Genomic DNA, 18401 nt, shown 5'->3' with positions numbered 1-18401 from the left:
GTGTAAAAATGAAGACTAGCGGATATTATAAGGGGGAATTCTACTTCAGTAGTAAAACACTGTAAGTGACCTTTGGAGCCTGACTCTTAGGAGCTTTGTGGTCTTTGTACATGGAAGCAATAAAAATGTTTAAAGTTTCAAAGTCAAGGTTCTTTTAGTAAACAAGATCACTTTTTTCCTTCCTCAAAAGCTTTTTTTGTTATTGTTTTGGAAAGAAAACCTATTACTCTGATATATCAAAAGGCACCACATTAAAATAATATCTCTGTAATTACAGAGGATTTGCTGCCCTAGTTTTCTTTTGCTTTAAAATACAATGTCTTCTAAAGAGCAAGACTTTTTGTAACTAATATACAAACATATTAAGTCTAAAAATGTCAAAATAGTGTATATGAGAGCAACATATTCTTAACAAAATTTCAGAGGAAGGAAAACATAACCATGTTCAACAAAAAACATACTAAGAGTCAAACATTAACAGATATTGGTGAGGTTGTGGAGAAAAGGGTATGCTTAAAAGCTATTGGTGAGAATGTAAATTAGTTCAGTCACTGTGGAAAGCAGTTTGGAGATTTCTGTAAGAACTGAAATTGGGCTACCACTTGAAATTTGGACTACCTCCTCAATCTCACTACTGGGTATATACACAAAGGAAAATAAATCATTCTACCAAAAAGACACATGCACTCATATGTTCATTGCAGTGCTATTGACAATAGCAAAGACATGGATTGAACCCAGGTACCCATCAAATGTGAATTAGATTAATAAAATATGGTACATATACACCACGAAATACTATGAAGCCGTAAAAAAGAACAAAATAATGTTCTTTGCAACAACATGCATGCAGCGAAAACCAGTATCCTAAGCAAATTAGTGGAGAAACAGAAAACCAAATACCACAAGTTTTCACTTATAAGTGAGAGCAAAACATTGAGCACAGATAAACATAAACATGGGAATAATAGACGCTGGGGAATACAAGAAAGGGAGGAGAGGAGAGAGGGTGTAATGGTTGGAAAAAAATACTAATTATTTGGTAGCGTGTTCATCACCTGGAAGGGCAGATTAAATTGTATTCAAAACTTCAGCACCACACAATATGCCTGCTTAAAAAACCTGCATATGTACCCTCTGGTTCCAAAACAAAAGTTGAAAAACCAGAAATAGGTAATAAAACAAAAAAAAATGAATAGGCATTATGAAAACACAGCAGGGCTTCACAGTTATGATGGTGGTATCAAGAAGAAAGTGATCTGCCTTTCTGCATAGCTAAAATTGACTGCATCCCTAAAGGCCATGATAAATATGTATGGAAGAGGAAAAAGAATGAACTAATAATTAAAACTCACTAACTCTGGCATTGATGTATGTTGCATATGAAAATGTTGATCTTTGAAATGTTATCATTTCCCTTAGCAATAAGGTATAAATCTTGTCAGCCATCATTTATTTTATGTATAAATGGATATAGGACCCAACATGGAATATTGCTTCAATAATAAATGCTCCATCTCTTGTGTGGTTGTCCCACTCCAATGGAGCTGTCAGCCCATGCACCACATAGCCCCTATTCTAATATGAGAAGGAAATTATACTGGAGAGCCAGGCTCATCTAGCACTCACTCAGCAATGTGGATACATTGCTTCCTCATTCTATGTGCTGCACCTAATGTTATATCGCGTTGCATTACTGCAGAGCCAATGTGCAAAAACTGGTATTCTCATTATATCTGCTTGACATCTCTCAGTCAGAGACTAGCTCCTGAGAATCTTCACATATACAAAGAATCCTATTCCTAAATGGACTGGTAATAAAGAAAGGTGGCATAGAAATCGGGAAAATAGAGAAATAGGAGAAAAATATAGAGTCTGTGGCTCTTAATCACAGACTCCATGCCCAAGTGTCCCCAATGGTTAATTAACTTTGTGATCTAAAAATGAGTCAATGGGATTCAGGTAAATGTGGAGAAAAGAGTGAAGACTGCATGGATTGAAATGGGAAGCATGTTTATGTTTTCCTCCTTAGACATGGCTAGAAGAACAAATGTCTTCCCCCAAAGGCTTCCACGTTTATTTATTGCTTGAATACTTTCTGGCAGGTACTCTGTCCAGCAGGGTGCAGGATTGAGTGAGTCAAAATCTCTGACATTCAGGAACTCATGCAACACACCCACTCACATCCTCCTCAGTGTTCCAATTGGCTCACACAGCACAGAGCCTTGCCTTGTGGAACCCTGTAGAGGAATCTCTTCTAGTAGAGTATTTAAGGGAAGAGGCTGTTAATACAGCCATCTCCACTGTGGGGAAGGTTTTGGGGAAAGGGAAATAAATTCCAAAAGCAGTACACATAACCAGAAAATAATCCAACTCTGCATTCCTCCTTTCTCAAGAATGTTGGTAAACATCTCTCTTCCTCTCCATGCCTCAAAAGGGCTCCATACCTGGTGGCCTTATGCCTACACAGCAAACTAAGACAAAAAAATTTCATAGCATACCTTCAGCAACCCCCATACATCTTCTCTTCAGAGACTTAATTTCTCTAGCCCTACATACAATGCATTCCCAGGAACACAGGGAATGTATTGCCCATTCCTTGGCAACAGCTTGCCAATGCTAGTAGTGACCATGCTAGAATATAATTTTGACCTATGAATTATTATTTTGCAGCATAAATTCTTGTCCCCACTCTGGCCTCAGAGTCCCACTTCAAGTCTGTCTGAATTTGATGGCATATTTGAACATGACCTTCCCCAACTCTAACTTTCTTAGATGCAGCATAATACTACATACTCATACAGCCATTGGCTCACTTACCACAGCTGGTGGGAGTAAGGGACAAATTGCCCCACTCAAGACTGGAGGAAGCTGTCAGGCTTGGACATTTGCTTTCATCACTGTGAAAATAGATATTTATTATTTCAGTGAACCTGATCCAAGGGTACTCACTCTGAGACAACAGATAACATGGAACCTTTATTCCATTCTGTGGGGAAGGCATCACTGCATCAGCACTGCAAAATGAAAATATGGGGCTGATGTCACGTGCCAGTACCCACCAACTGCCTGCCGGACTATCCAAGTTTCTTCTGCAGAGCAAGCATTTAAGTTATTTGCACAAAGGGTGCTATACTTTGCTTTATTCTTATTAAGAGAAGTACCATGTTACGTTAGGTAATCTAGAGGCCCAGTACATGAGGATTATGTGCGTTTTCAATACTGCAGAGAGGTTTGTTACAACTCTTCCTGCAAGGCAAGAATCATACCAATGACTAACTAGCTTTCCTCTACCTGGAAGAAGGCCCAAGTAAAGTTCTATGAATAAATGAATGAATAAGCAGATGAGTGAATACAGGGATGACGGTTAGCACCCATTTCAAGGAAGTGTACATCATTAGAAGACTTTCTACACCCTTAAAAAATATTTAGTCTCCAATTCAGCCATAATTTCCTGGTCATGCAATTTCAAATGCATCTTTTCATGCACATTTGCCTTTACTTTGCTTTGCTTAATCTTCCATTCTCTTATTCACAAGGACTCAGGAAGTCTGCATGTCTCAAAGAAATAAGCGCTCCCTGATCTCACTGTAGCCAGTTATTGGTTCTTTTTCACTGGGAAAGTTACAGCCCAAAGAATATGTGGAAACCTTAAGCCTTTTTATTCTAATTCAAGAAAATCATGCATACTCTGACATGTGGACAAAGTTGGGAGAGACTGAGAAAACTATTAATCACTATTTCATCTTGTCTTTTCTGGATCTCAGGCCTCTAGGTTCCAAACTACAACTGACCCCAGGACCCGTCTAGTGAATATCACACTTACTGGGCCTCTTGTGTGTGCTACTCAAGCCCTCTCCCCAAAATCTCTCCCAGATGCACAAGGGTATGTGTCCTTAGACCACACCCTTGAGGCCAAGATTAAGAGATGTTCCTACAGCTGGCCTTAGAATCTTAGAACTCTTTCTGAAGAGACCTTACCAGTTATCTCTACTGGAGGGAGTTAGAGATTTGAAACCAGAAACCCAGAACAATTCAGCAGAAAGCTCACCTGTGAGCACATCCTGCCACACTCAGCATACTGGGTTACCTGCTGTCATTCAGACCAACAGTACTAGCTTGGGGTATTCCAAGAGATGCTCTGGTCCCAGACCTAGGTAAAGAGTCTGGTCCTCTTAATGGCAATGAAAGAAACCTCTATGTCCATGATGGAATGATGTGATATGATGTGCTTTCATTACTACTGGAACTGGATGGTGCTGAGGACCAGAGTGTGCAAGCCAGCTCGACTTCCCAGCAGCTGTGTGTCTTTGGGAAACTTCTTTAACTACACGATGCTTTTGTTTGCCATTCGTTACGTGGGAAAAATAATAATATCTATCCCACAGGACTGTTGTGAGGCTTTGTGTTCATAAATATCTGGACAATCTTAACCTGCTTCCTGGCACATAGTGTTTATTGTACATTATAACTTTGCAAATACCTTTGCCAAAACAGCCTTTCTTCTGCTAAGACAATTTTTAGAGGTGAATATTTCTGAGTTTGCTCCCAAATTCTGAGAGAGGGAAATACTTATTTTGGATTAACAATCTCTTACATACACTGACGTGTGATCTTACTATCCCTGAAAATTATTTTGTACAGAGAAGTGTAATTAGAGCTTTTTTTGTTTTATACAATTAGTATTCCAGTTGTGAAGGTACAAAAAGCTAGATATTTTTTAATATGTAACATTCAATTTATAAAATATCCTATTTATAAATCTTGCACATTTTAGTAATCACTTCAAATGAGCATTTCAATATTTGATTCTATTTACAAAATTTGTTAGTCACCTTTAAAATATTTTTATACTTAATTTCATGTTTAGCTTCTAGCTTATGTATTTGAATTTTGTAGCCAAAAATATTCTTCTCAAGAGCTTAAATGTTTTAAATTTAATAAATTTAATTTATAGTTTTTAGAATTATGTATTTTATATGGTTTATACTTTATGTCTACTTAAATGTATCTTATACTCAAAGTTTAATTATATAACTCAGTACTATATATTAATAATTAGCTTACAACTCACAGATCTAAATTGATTATTCAATACAGATTTTAAAATTGTATTTGATAGGGTTTCTAAATTCTTTTAAACATCACAAGTTTATAAAATGCTAACTAACAACCAGTTCTTTCTGAACTAAAGAGATCTTAACTGATTTTGATTCTTTTAAATTCATCTATTCCTAATTGTATATGTTTTCATTTTTTAAAGAGAAGGATCCAGTTACAAAAGTAACAACAATCTAGTTAATTGCATTTAATTAAAAGTAACAAATTGTGACTAGACCATTTTATGTAACTCTGATGGGACATGCTGACTTGTATTTCTATTTCTATGCCAGTGACTAAGGAGGTGGAACATAGCCCCAGATTTCAGTCACCTACCCCACAGCAGGGCGCAACTGCCACTCATGTTATGATTGGCTGAACTTTACATTTCTTTGGCTCTTAAGAAGTAGAAATGTTTTTCATCCTAAGTCTAAAGATTTTTGGACACAGTGAAACCTATCATTCTTCTATATTCTCAGGGCTACATGATACCTGATTGAATTTTGGATAGCCCATGACTGTCCTCTCACAGTCACTATATATGAGTTTATTCTATTGACAACACCTTAACAGTGATGACATAAGGGAGGGGACACATTAGTGACACTGAGGACTAATTTTCTTAAAAGTCAATAAAGATTCTAGTGTATACTATCTTTACAATGGCTCAAGCTTTAATGTTACACAAATGGTTAATTTTTTTTTTCCAAGAGGTAAAACAGCATCCCTCTCAGGATATATTAAAGTAGGGAAGAGTGAACAGACATAATCCTTCCTTTAAGGAGAGCTTTGCTACAGAAACAAGGCAAAGGATATCAGCACTTAGAAGTAGGAAACAGGAGTGTCTCTCTTCCCTGCCCACTGGTGTGCATTTCAACATCTGCCCCTCAGGTGGACAGCTGAGGGAAGTAAAAAAACATATTCCCAGGGATAAAAAGCATTTGAACAGGAAATGGATTCCAGCTCCTGGCATTGAAATCAATTTCTCCTTTGTTCTAATTTCTCCATCTAGGATAAGCATGATTTTATGATTTTAGTGGAGAAAAACAAACTGTGAAATAGTTTAAATAGAATTTAAAATTATATTTTAAAGAGGTTTATTATGAGCCAATAGGAGTCACTGTGGCCCAGGGATACACAGCCTCAAGAGGTCCTGAAAAGGTATGCCCAATGCAGTCAGGTTACAGTTTGGATTTATACATTTCAGGCAGACAAACCTGCAGGTAAAATCATAAATCAATACATGGAAGGCATACATTGGTTCCGCCCAAGAAGGTGGAACATCTTGAAGTGAGAGCTTGCAAGTCATAGGTAGGCTTTAGGGATTCTTCAGTTGACAATTGCTTGAAAGAGTTAAGCTTTGTCTAAAACACGTGAAGTCAGTGGAAAGGAATGCTTGAGTTAAGATAAGGGGGTCTGCTACCTGTCATGCAATGCCATACCTGAGTCAGGGTGGAAAGTTAGCCACATTATACTGGGTAATAAAAAACAAAACAAAAACAAACAAAAAACTAACAGGATTTTATGGTTTGGAGGGCATGACTTAACCCTTGCCTTGCATGATCTTAGGTCTTGTTTATAATTTGGTATCTTATTGCCACAAAGAGTCTGTTTTGTCAGCCTTATCATCTCTATGTTAACGCTAATGTTGCTCGATTGAGCCTAAACTCCAGAGAGAGGGAGTTTAATGAGGCGTGTTCAATCTCCCTTCTTGTCATGGCCAAAAAGTCAGATTTTCAGGTTTCTCTAGGGTCCCCTTGACCAAGAGGGGTTCTGTTCTGTCATCTGAGGGGTTTAGGAATTTATTGTTAGTTTACAATGTGGTTTGTTTCTAAGAACTCTTTTATTTTTATTTGCTTATGACAATAAAGTTATGGTTCAATAAAATCTAATCTAATTTTATTGTTTGGAGAGAAAATGACTGTAGTACAGGTTTGTGTTTCAAAATGCATATCTATAAATTCTACAGTATAACTACAATGAACAGGCTATTATAGAAACTCTGACTAATCATGAGATTTTTAATTTAAAAAAAAAACTGTTGCTTTGATTGACTGTTTAGGTCAGTTCTCAAGCACTAGACCTCCTATGCTCATTAAGGGAATTATTAACACATATATTTTTCACTCTCTCATTTATAATTTCTCTCCCTGAAAATTTCTTTAATGAGCTTTGTTGTACATTTGGGAGTCTGTTTTTGTTTTTTGTTTGTTTCTTTGTTTGTTTTTTCCAATTGCCCAGAAGATTCTGGTGTACACATAGTTTAGGGCACAATTAGCACCAACGATACCATTGACAAGCAGATATGGTGAATATAAGAAACGAAGAAAATATTGCGAGTGAAGGGGCCCAGAATATGCCACAGTGACATAAAGATTATATTAAGCTGAGGATATTTGAGAATCAACAGCTGTAGGAAGAGGCTTTTCCTGAAGTCCCCTTATCTTCCTAAAACCAAAATCTCCACAAATAATTCAACTGTCACAAATCCCCTTCCTGGGAATTTCACAGCCAGGAAAGACTCAGTCACCTTTTATCAACAAAGAGAAGTCCACACCTAAGTCAGCATTCAGATAAGAAATCACCTAAACTGACCTTGTCATAAAATTGTCATATTTCTAATCTGTTCTCCTAAGGGCCCCTTTATTTTTCCTAAAAGCCATTTTTTTCTCCCAGAAGTGCCACTCTGCCCCTCCACATTCCTTACTTAAATGGTGTATGCCCCATATTCTAACCTCCTCAGAATCACATTTCTTTGTGAACTGCCACACACACATATGTAATTAAATATCTTTTTTTTGTTCTCTTGTTAATTAGTCTTCTGAAAGTTTAATTTGCAAACCCCCAAACTGAAATAAGAAGGTAGAGGAAAAGTTTCTCCTCCAGAAAAAGTGTTGAACGTGACCAAGTGTAACAGGCTATAGAAGAGACCTAAGGCTGGGAGAGCTAATTTAACTTGTCAAAAGCCATTTAGTCTTATGGTCTATAAATTTTCCTCTCCATATCATAAAATAATGTTGAAAAAGTGACATATCCATTACATGTTTTTTTAGAAATTTAATTTTTTATAGAAAAATCATCATGCCTTTAAAAACTTGCAAAAATGCAATGACTGGCATATAAGAATTGCCAATATTAAAAATAAAATAATCACATATATCATTTAAATATAACAAATGGAACTTAAATTCCATAGGATATGACAACCCACACATCATCCATCTAAAAATTTATTTGAACAAATTATTTTGCTATGCAATGATTTTAAATCTTTTATTTTTGTTTTTATTCTACACAACTTTTTTATTCTACATCTACCATATTTCAATGTAATATATTTTGGTACTGAAAGTTTGTTTTATGTTATCATCCTTTTATCTGAAAAATTAATATATAAATAGAAATTTCAATTTTTAAAAACCTCGAGGCACTAAATAATAAACAAATCTTCTGGATTGAGTTATATTTTCTTTTTTTTTTTTTTGAGACGGAGTCTCGCTCTGTCGCCCAGGCTGGAGTGCAGTGGCGCAATCTCGGCTCACTGCAAACTCCGCCTCCCGGGTTCACGCCATTCTCCTGCCTCAGCCTCTCCGAGTAGCTGGGACTACAGGCGCCCGCCACTACGCCCGGCTAATTTTTTTGTATTTTTAGTAGAGACGGGGTTTCACCGTGGTCTCGATCTCCTGACCTCGTGATCCGCCCGCCTCGGCCTCCCAAAATGCTGGGATTACAAGCGTGAGCCACCGCGCCCGGCCGAGTTATATTTTCAATTATTATAGGCTCACAATTGATCAAACCATGTAAATATATTCAAAATAGTTTTAAAAGTAAAATTACTTTGTAAATATATTCCTCAGTGAGATGTATAAAGATATTTTCAACTCAGTCAGTTCAGATTAATTAAAAATTTTTTACACATATAAACAAATGGGATAGAAGGGGATTTTTTGTAGCAATAATATTTAATTATTTGAACCCGTCCTTAAAATGTTACATTGTTAAATATTATCAAAACTTTCAGCTGTCAATTTAATCAGGTCTCATTTAATTTTGTTGAAAATGAAAAATGGAGACGAATTATATTATATTGTAAAAGGATCAGCGGCCCACAATTAGTGTCTTTCACTTTCTCAATTTCTGGGCAGTACCAAAGAGACTTTAATTAAAAAATTATCAAATGACTACTAATATTTATGTTATTCTATTACTTAGAAGCATATTGATTAACATGATAGAACATTAAAATATCACTAAGTACAATAAAAATTTTTAAAAAACTTTTTCACAGTTAAAAACATTTATGTGTGTGCTTTAAGACCATCAGGAAATATGTGTCATTGCACATTGCAATTGCTTATTATAGCCAAGGAGAGCTCACATCATTGAGATCTGCAGATGTTACAGTGATAGTGTGTTATATATCTAATAAGTTTTGTAGAATACAAAATCAGCTGAAAATAAATTATATTTCTATATACTGTCAATGAATGTTTGGAAGTCAAAATTAAGAAAAAATTCAACTATTGTAGTACAAAAAAGATTTAGGTATAAATATAACAAAATATGTGCACTATCTGTATACTGAAAATCTCAAAATTCTGATGGAAGAAATCAAAGAAGATGAGTAAGTAGAGACAATTTTCATGGACATTCAATTTTTTAAGATATAACAACCTTCCAAATTTTTACTACAGGTTCAAAAAAATTTCAATCAATATCTAAGTGGGTTTTTTTATAGGTAGTAATAAGCTGATTCTAAAATCTCTATGGAAAGGCAAAGTGACTACAATAGCCAAAACAATTTTGGAAAAGAACAAAGTTGAAGAACTCACACTACTTGATTCCTGAATTCGTTATAAAAGTATAATAACCACTAGGCATGGTGGCTCATGCCTGTAATCCCAACACTTTGAGAGGCCAAGGCAGGTAGATCACCTGAGGTCAGGAGTTTGAGACCAGCCTGGCCAAAATGGTGAATCCCTGTCTCTACTAAAAATACAAGAAAATTAGCCGAGCATAGTGGTGCATGCCTGTAGTCCCTGCTACTTGGGAGACTGAGGCAGGAGAATCCCTTGAACCCAGGAGGTGGAGGTTGCAGTGAGCTGAGATCACACCATTGCACTCCAGCCTGGGTGACAAGAGTAAAACTCAGTCTCAAAAAAAAAAAAAAAAAGTATAATAACCAGGAAAATGTAGTGTTATAGGCTGAATTTCCAGAACACCCATGGAAGCGGCCTCTGCCTCCATGACTTAAAGCCTGAAGTTTGCTGTTCTGAAAAAGACATCACAAAAAATCTGTCCTAAAGCTCAATAGAAAAGGTCTTATTCTGTACTATTAGCAAATGACATAGCAGTGAATCTCCTGTTTATCCTTGGATTCATATTTCTCTTCTTCAAAGACTGACACCAATGTCTTTTGACCACTTTATGGATATCCACTAGATATCCATCAATCAGGAGCCCCGAACTGAGTGTTCTTAGGAATTATCCACACTACACTTATTATAAAAGTATTCAGCTTGTACTTGTTAGTAATGAAGCTGGAGATGTCATAGGACTCTCAAGCTTCTTGTGAGGTAGAAGCTAGGATTTGGGGCTTTGGAAGTAGCCGGGAGGAAAAACATTTTCTGTACTCTCTTACATTCAGTTTTTAGGGCCTGCAAATTAAACCAACAAAAGACAGATCAGCAAGAGAAAAAAAAAGCCAATTTTAATCATATATACATGTATGGGAGTTCACAGAGAAATGTGAATCAAAGGAGCAGCTAGAATTTAGGGTTTATATGTCATCTTAATAGGTGAAGGTGAGGAGAGTAAGGTCAGGTGGAGGAGGACACACATAGGAAAACAAGTAACTTTTAGCCAGGATAGATGGGCATTTAGGCAAATACATGGAAGATATGATAGTTTTGTGACAGTGTCTGTTTCGGTGTAATGGCTGCGTCTCGTTGTCTCCTGGAATAGAAGTCAGTCTTCTCTGGTTCCTCCCAGGGAGGGGATTTATGACAGTTGAATTATTGTGAGTTACTACTGGAGGTTCTGCTTTTGGGTAGATGAGAGATTTTATGACCTTAACCATCTTCAGCCCAAGAAGAATTTTGCCCCACAGTGGTTTATTCTGGAGCCCTTCAGAAGTTTGAGAGGTTTATGGAGTTTAGTGAGTTTAGTCACTTAGTTCTTCTCTTATTCATGTTTATTACCATATGTTTATTGTTTATTGATGTTATGCCATTTATTTTACTGATGTTAATGGATAGTAATGAGACTAGAAATTGGGAGTAAGAAAAGTAAAGCTTTCAGGGCTCTTTGATACAGTTCCATTAAAATGTATGCCCTACTACTGGGGAAGAAATTTGGGATTCAGCATGTTAGAAAAATGAAATACAGCATTTGTTATTTTTTTAATGTTTGTGATGTTAACTTCAATCTACTCAAAGAATAAATTACAATAACAAGAATGTCATCCTAATCCACTTGGGGTTGATTATAACGGGCTTTTGATTGCTGTCTGTGTTGAGTTTATTCTCTTGCCTGAGTGGTGCCATTGGAAGATGGGCAGGCATGGGAACCGCCTCTGCAATACTCTTAAAGTTACTCTGTCAGTGTTGGTTTAATGACATACTCACATTTTTTATTATTTATTATTATGGGTAATACGAGGAAGGACTTTTACTAAACTCTACCTTTATTGTGGTTATCTCCTTATGTGGTAGTAAAGCTTCTCAAGATTGTAATTATTTATGGCTCATTTCATTTGGTTCCAGAAGTAGTCAGGAAATCTTTGTTTCCAAGTAATTTCAAATTCAAATTGCTCTTTGGAATAATACAGTGTCACATACCTTCCATCGTACATTTGCTCTTTTATCTTTTGTCAGTGAGAAGGTCTGGGCAAAGATAATTAATTTAACCATCTGAACTGTTTTACTTCTTATGAAAAGCTTTTATTTCAAGGATAAAGTTATGTCTGTAATAGCATAGCCTGTTTGGCAAGCTTTAGTTTAAAAAATGTGAACTATCAATACCCAGAAATCAGGATTATCCAAAAGAATCATATCTGGAAGATTCTTGTAGGACAGAATAGTTCCCTATCAAAGGTTAAGTTATCCTAGGATTCTCCTTGTTCAGGTAAAGAATACAAAATGGTTAGGTTTAAGATGTTGTAGAAAGGTATAATTATGTATAAAGAGACCAAGAAAAACAGCAGAACTTGAGAGAAAGTTAGGGAATGGCTTGAAAATATTGAAGGCTTCATGTCAAGAGAAGAGTCTGTGCCATACGAAGACCCACTAAGGTTAGTGAAGATTTTAGGACTAAAACGAAGTTTTCACACATTTCACTCTTGCTGCTGCAGCTCTTAGGTAAAGTGACTCTGTCTTGACTACTGGATCTCAGGGGAAGCTGAAACAAGCAATTGCTCGAGTCAGTATCCCAGTACCTGTCCAAAACTTTCAAGAACAGAAAGTAAAAGGAGTTTATGGAACTGAAATCCTTAAAACAAAACTTTTTGCTGATAGTTACTATTCCAGTCTCTGTGCAGATTGTAGGCAGGCTTCCAAAATGCCCCATAAAGTTCCTGACCCCTGATGTGCACACCTAAATAATTCCTGCCTTTGAGTGTGGGTGGGCCTGACCTAATCAGTCAAACCCTTTTAAAAGAGGATCTGGAGGCCAGAAGGGGAAGAAATCAGAGAAAGTCGGAGAGGGCCTACAGACAGGTTTATGTGGCAAGAACCTAAGAGTGACCTTGAGGTCCCCAACTGACAGCTATCAAAACAACACTTCGTATTTGTTTAATCTATTGCCATTTAAAAACGGGGGTCAATTAAAATTGTGTTTAGAAACCAATGTTTTGTATCTTTTTCTTACTTATAAAATGTCCAACCATTCAAAGATTATTTGTGTATTAATTTAATCACTTGCCTAAGAGCTAAAAGCTAGATAAGGATCGGGAAATCACAATTTTAGCTAATACATTACATTTTTATGACTTTTAACATTGTGAGAATAGTATATTAATCTCTTTACAAATACAGCCATTATTATCCCATGCAGCTGAACACAATTTTGTATATATAATTTTTAATTTTAAACAACTTATAGAAAAATGATGATTTATCTCACAAAACCAATGTAGGAATTTTAAACAGCTCAAATCAGGAAAAAACTTAATGATAGTCATATTCAAACCCAAATACTGTGTAACATTATTTTTGGTTTTTGTATGGTAAAGACTTTGAATATTTAAAAACTTTGAATTATGCCTGGAATTTAGCTTTTGTCTTGGAATTAAAGCCAGGTTTTTATACTTCTAGTTATAGTAACAAAGACTACTTTGTAAATGTACTTTTTAGGATCCACAAAAAGAAATAAAGTTGAATAACATTTTTTCCTTCTTTTAGATAAATTTTACTATTTGTCTGGACAAGATATTAGCAGTGTATACACATATAAAGTGAATTATTTGCTTTTTCATCAGTCAAGTTTAAAAATTTCCCAAGAGGAGTAAGAAGAAAGGAAGAGTAATAGAAAATAAAATAAAAGGAGGAGTCAAATATGAAATTATCATTGTAGAAGCCTAATTATGTCCCGGGGAAGAATATTTGAATACAGAAAAAATAATTTCCTTATGTAAAAAACATTTCCGTCACACACAAGTGACGGACATGTGGCTGGTTTTTACCTAATTTGGGCTTTGACAATTTTATCAAACCATGCAATTTAAAAATCAGCACTATTCATCCTCAAAGTACAGAAAGGCAGGAAGGAAAGGTGCCTATATTAAACAAAATGATGTCTCTTTTAAACAAACAATCTTCTCATGAGATTCTTCTATTTTATTTTTTTCTAAAGTACTTTTCAAGTGCACAAACTTGTTTATGCTCAAAGATCCCCAAAACACCCTCTGCAATTTGAAATGGTCTCTGGTGAAATTGGGCAGTGACAGAGAAACACACAAGTGAGCATGATATTAAGAAAATGTACTGTAGTCCCAGCTACTCAGGAGGCTGAGGCAGGAGAATGGCATGAACCCCGGAGGCGGAGCTTGCAGTGAGCTAAGATGGCGCTATTGCACTCCAGCCTGGGGAACAGAGCGAGACTCCGTCTCAAAATAAGTAAGTAAGTAAGTAAGTAAGTAAGTAAATAAATAAATAAATAAATAAATAAATAAATAAATAAATAAAAGAAAAGAAAATGTGAAGGAGACAGACGTTGGCTTGGGAGAGACTCAGTTTTAGATGGAGAAGACCAAAAAGAATTGAACAGACTGTAAGGATAGATCCTGTGTCATTTTATGTGGTCATAACTTGGCCAAAAGCAGATCATCAAAGACAAGGGGCAGGAGTAAGCCAATGATTCCAGAGGGATAAAGCTGCACAATGCAGCTTTCAGAGAGACAAGGCTGAGGAAGGTGCACTTGTATGAGTGGTGACCTGAGGCAGGTTTTCAAGGGACACCAGTTAAGGAGACCTTCTGAACTCCTAGCCCTGGAGACCTGTTTGATGGCAAACTTAGCAGACGTGTGCCCACTTTCTCTTGCAGAGTTTCTCTAATAGACAGACATTCAACACACTAGAAAAGCAGACACATAAGGGGCACGAAACAAGGACTATGCTCAGATTGAATGTGTTAATAAATCTTATCTATAAGGATAAAGGATCACGTGGTTGTGATTGATAAACAGGCAGCCGTCACTCATATTGGCCAGGAAAGGGGAGGGTTAGTCGTTTTTGTGTTTTGACAGTGTTTATGTTTTCCAGTGAAACTAGAACTGAAGTCTAGTACTTAGAGTTTGAAATTCAGGTTACTTTGCTTTTCCCTGTACCCAACTGTTTATGACATTGCCTATGAATCATGGCATTATTTTGTAAAATGCACTTGTGAATGCCTTTATTCCTCAAGTCATTTAAGCCTGGATACCAGTTTTCTAACTTGGAAACAGTGACAATCATGTGTGTTACTAGAGGTGTGGGAGATGGAGATGGGATGCCCAAGGTGATGCCCGGCAGACGCAGGGTCATCAGGTCTCTGGGGGTCAGCCCCTGGAGAGTGTGACAAAGTGCATGCAACAGAGACCCTCCAGAGCCCAAAGCTTCTCAGAAGATAATTGTTTTATTAAATAAAGAATTATTAACATTTTTGTTAAAAAGGGAAAAATCTGTTAAAAGCCAAAACTGCATGATCAAATTGCAATAATGTTTTGAAAAGAGGATCAGTCTAAATGGGTTTTTATTTAAAGACCTATCTTCAAGAGACGTGAGTGTTTTTTCTCAGATGTAAAGTCTATCTACCTGTGATATGTCAGGTCTTCCTTTCAAAACATCTGATGTAATTGCCTTTTTTGTCCTTTTCATCTTTCCTTGAACTCTGTGATAAACCATTTATAACTATTTCTCCCTAAATTCTGCAAATATATTTGAATGGAGAATATGTGTTCCATACTGGAAATAATGATTCATTTGACACATTTTATTTCTGATGAGTTAACATGATAACTATGTGTTAAAAAAGAAAACCCCACCTTTTGTTATTATGAGGTTATGCTGTATATAATCTAAATCACATTTAACCAGTATTTGGTGTGCAGTTAATTTTATAACTAGAAAACATAATGGACACTGGCATGTATTCTTCTTCATTAGGATCATTTTTAAATGAACATATAAAAATCTGAAAAAATGCCATAAGGGATTTTACATTCTACCAAGAAATTTCTTAGCTAATAATATTAGCCTTTCTTTGAGGGAATATGAAAGTATATTGCAGTAACAAATTAATTCAGAAACCTCAGTGACGCCATACCACAGGTTTATTTCTTGCTCATACTATATATTCAGTGCATTTTGGTGGAGGATGTTCTTCTACCTCATTGCTCAGGGACTGAGCTGCGTGAAGACTCTTCAATCTTTTCATGTCAGTGCTTCAACATGCAGTTCTGTACTTGCTGCAGCAAAGGAAGAAGAGACAGTATTTTTTTTTTTAAAAAATCACCTTTGCTTATAATTACCTTCAAATGTAAATGACACAGGTCTCTTTAACTCATGGGGTTTCTAGCAGAACTAGAAACTTCTCCCCCAACCCCACACTATCTAGCCAGGGGACTGGGAGGTCTTCCTGTGTTCCCAGGAGGAGAGGAACAGGGACTATGGTGAGCACCTGTCACCCCACCACATAATTAAATAGTAGTAAGCTGGGTGGTATGTGGTGGAAATACCTAGGAACTACTACAGAATCCATGTCATTCATTGTTTAATTTGGAAACAACATTATTTTATTTCACTGTCTATAAAACACTTTATTCAGAGTATCTAGAAGGATCAGTATGATCTCCCCTGTTATATTTTTTATTTCTGCTGCTCTGAAAAGCAAAATTTCATAAATAGCTTTCGTACTTGCTCCCAGCCCCGTGGAACTGTGTCTCTTTTAGACATCTTTCTCTGGTCCCTGCAGCCTTGGCCACCTCTGCTGCTTTTCAGGACTTTTTACTTTGTCATAAATTACTGCTCTTGTTCCTGCCCACTGGTTTCAATCTCAGGTCACAGTAATAACACCCAAAGAGCTTTGTTAACACACTAGTGCTAAGGCCGCCGCCAAGAGATTCTAATGTAGTGGGTAGTGGTAACACAGGAGGCATGGGTTAAAATCTACATTGATTCTTAGAAAGCACTGGTCCCTCTCGGGACCTGCATTTCTGGATCTATTGGGGTTGACATTGTCATAACATATTTGATATCTGTGTGTAATCAGTTACAAAGTCTTTTCAACTGGATGGACAAGGGATTTTAGCACCATGCTTATTTTATCTTAAACCATGAAATACATTTATTTTATAAGGTACATTCATGCTTACTGTAGAAAAAAAGACAACCACAACAAAACACACCCACAATCCCCCACTCAAAGGCCCAAACAGATGAGATTTGATGCTTTCTCTCCAGTAATTTTTTTTTTTTTTTGAGATGGGGTCTCACTCTGTCACCCAGACTGGAGTAGCAGTGGGGTAATCGCAAGTTACTGCAGCCTTGACATCCTGGGCTCAATCAGTCCTCCCACCTCAGCCTCACAAGTAGCTGGGACTACAAATGCAGCACCACACCCAGCTAATTTTTGTTTTTTATTTTTTGTAGAGAAAGAGTCTCCTTATATTGCCCAGGCTCAATATTTTAATTATGCATTAATTTATTCATGCAAGTTAGAAAACAGTGCACATACAATTTGTATATGTTTCCAATTGATATTATAGCTTTCATTTTTCCAGGTCATTTGCTCCTCTTTTTAAACATTATTTTCGTTTGATTTGTAATAGTCAATTAATGCTTATTAATTTTAAGTTAATTCTTTATGCAAAGGGGATTTAAGTACATATTTAAGTAATATTGTTACTTTTCTTGTTTTTTTTAAAAAAATTTAGAGATAAGGTCTTTCTCTGTGAGTTAGACTGGAGTACAGTAGGGCAATTATAGCTTACTGAAGCCTCACACTCCTGGTGTCAAGCAATCCTCCTGCCTCATCCTCCTGAGTAGCTTGCATTTTTATTATTTCTTTAGGAGAGAATCTCTGCTAAGGAAATTAAGGAATAGAGTTAAATAATTTTAAAACATTTTTTGAAATACACTGAAAATTTTCTATTCTTAAAGCTCTTACTAAATTCTAGCCCACATGCAAAAACAATACAAATGAATATGTATTTACATTATTATAACTTTCCACTTATTCACCTGCCAAGCTATGAGACCAAGTAAATAAATATCAGATGATTTATATTCGTTTGTTTTTGATGATTAGACTGCCTACATTTATTTTCAGGTGTTAATTGGTCAAGAATATTTTACCTTTGTATACTTTCATTTATTTTGTTCACATTTCTTCTGTGGATTTGAGAATAAAGAACAATAAAAAGACAAGGCAGAGGCTCGTACCATGGTTTAAGAGGTGGCTTTAGCCTTAGAAACTTCAGGGTAATATTTCCAGGCACAAGCTCACATAAAGGCCAGGGCTTACCTCAGCAACTCAGTAAAATTAATGGTACAATCTTTGGTACACAGCCCAGCTGTACATTCTAGCTTAATGATATCCTATTTATGAAATTTTTTTGTTGGTAGTGGTTGGTTTTGTTTGACACGTTATTAAGTTTTTTAAATTTCCATTTTTATTTTGTTAATAGGGCTGATTCTATAGATAATACGTAAGTCCCAATCATGCAGAATCTAGCAAATAGTGCGTCTTCATACATACAGGTTTTATTACTCTCTACTGTGAACCAAGACAGTTAAAACTGCAGGCTCACACACTTACCTAGACAA

The sequence above is a fragment of the Hylobates moloch genome, unplaced genomic scaffold, assembly GCF_009828535.3.
Source record: "Hylobates moloch isolate HMO894 unplaced genomic scaffold, HMol_V3 SCAFFOLD_1, whole genome shotgun sequence".
Classification (NCBI taxonomy): Eukaryota; Metazoa; Chordata; class Mammalia; order Primates; family Hylobatidae; genus Hylobates; species Hylobates moloch.
The sequence above is the reverse complement of the archived record's forward strand: the minus strand, read 5'-3'. Positions refer to the sequence as shown.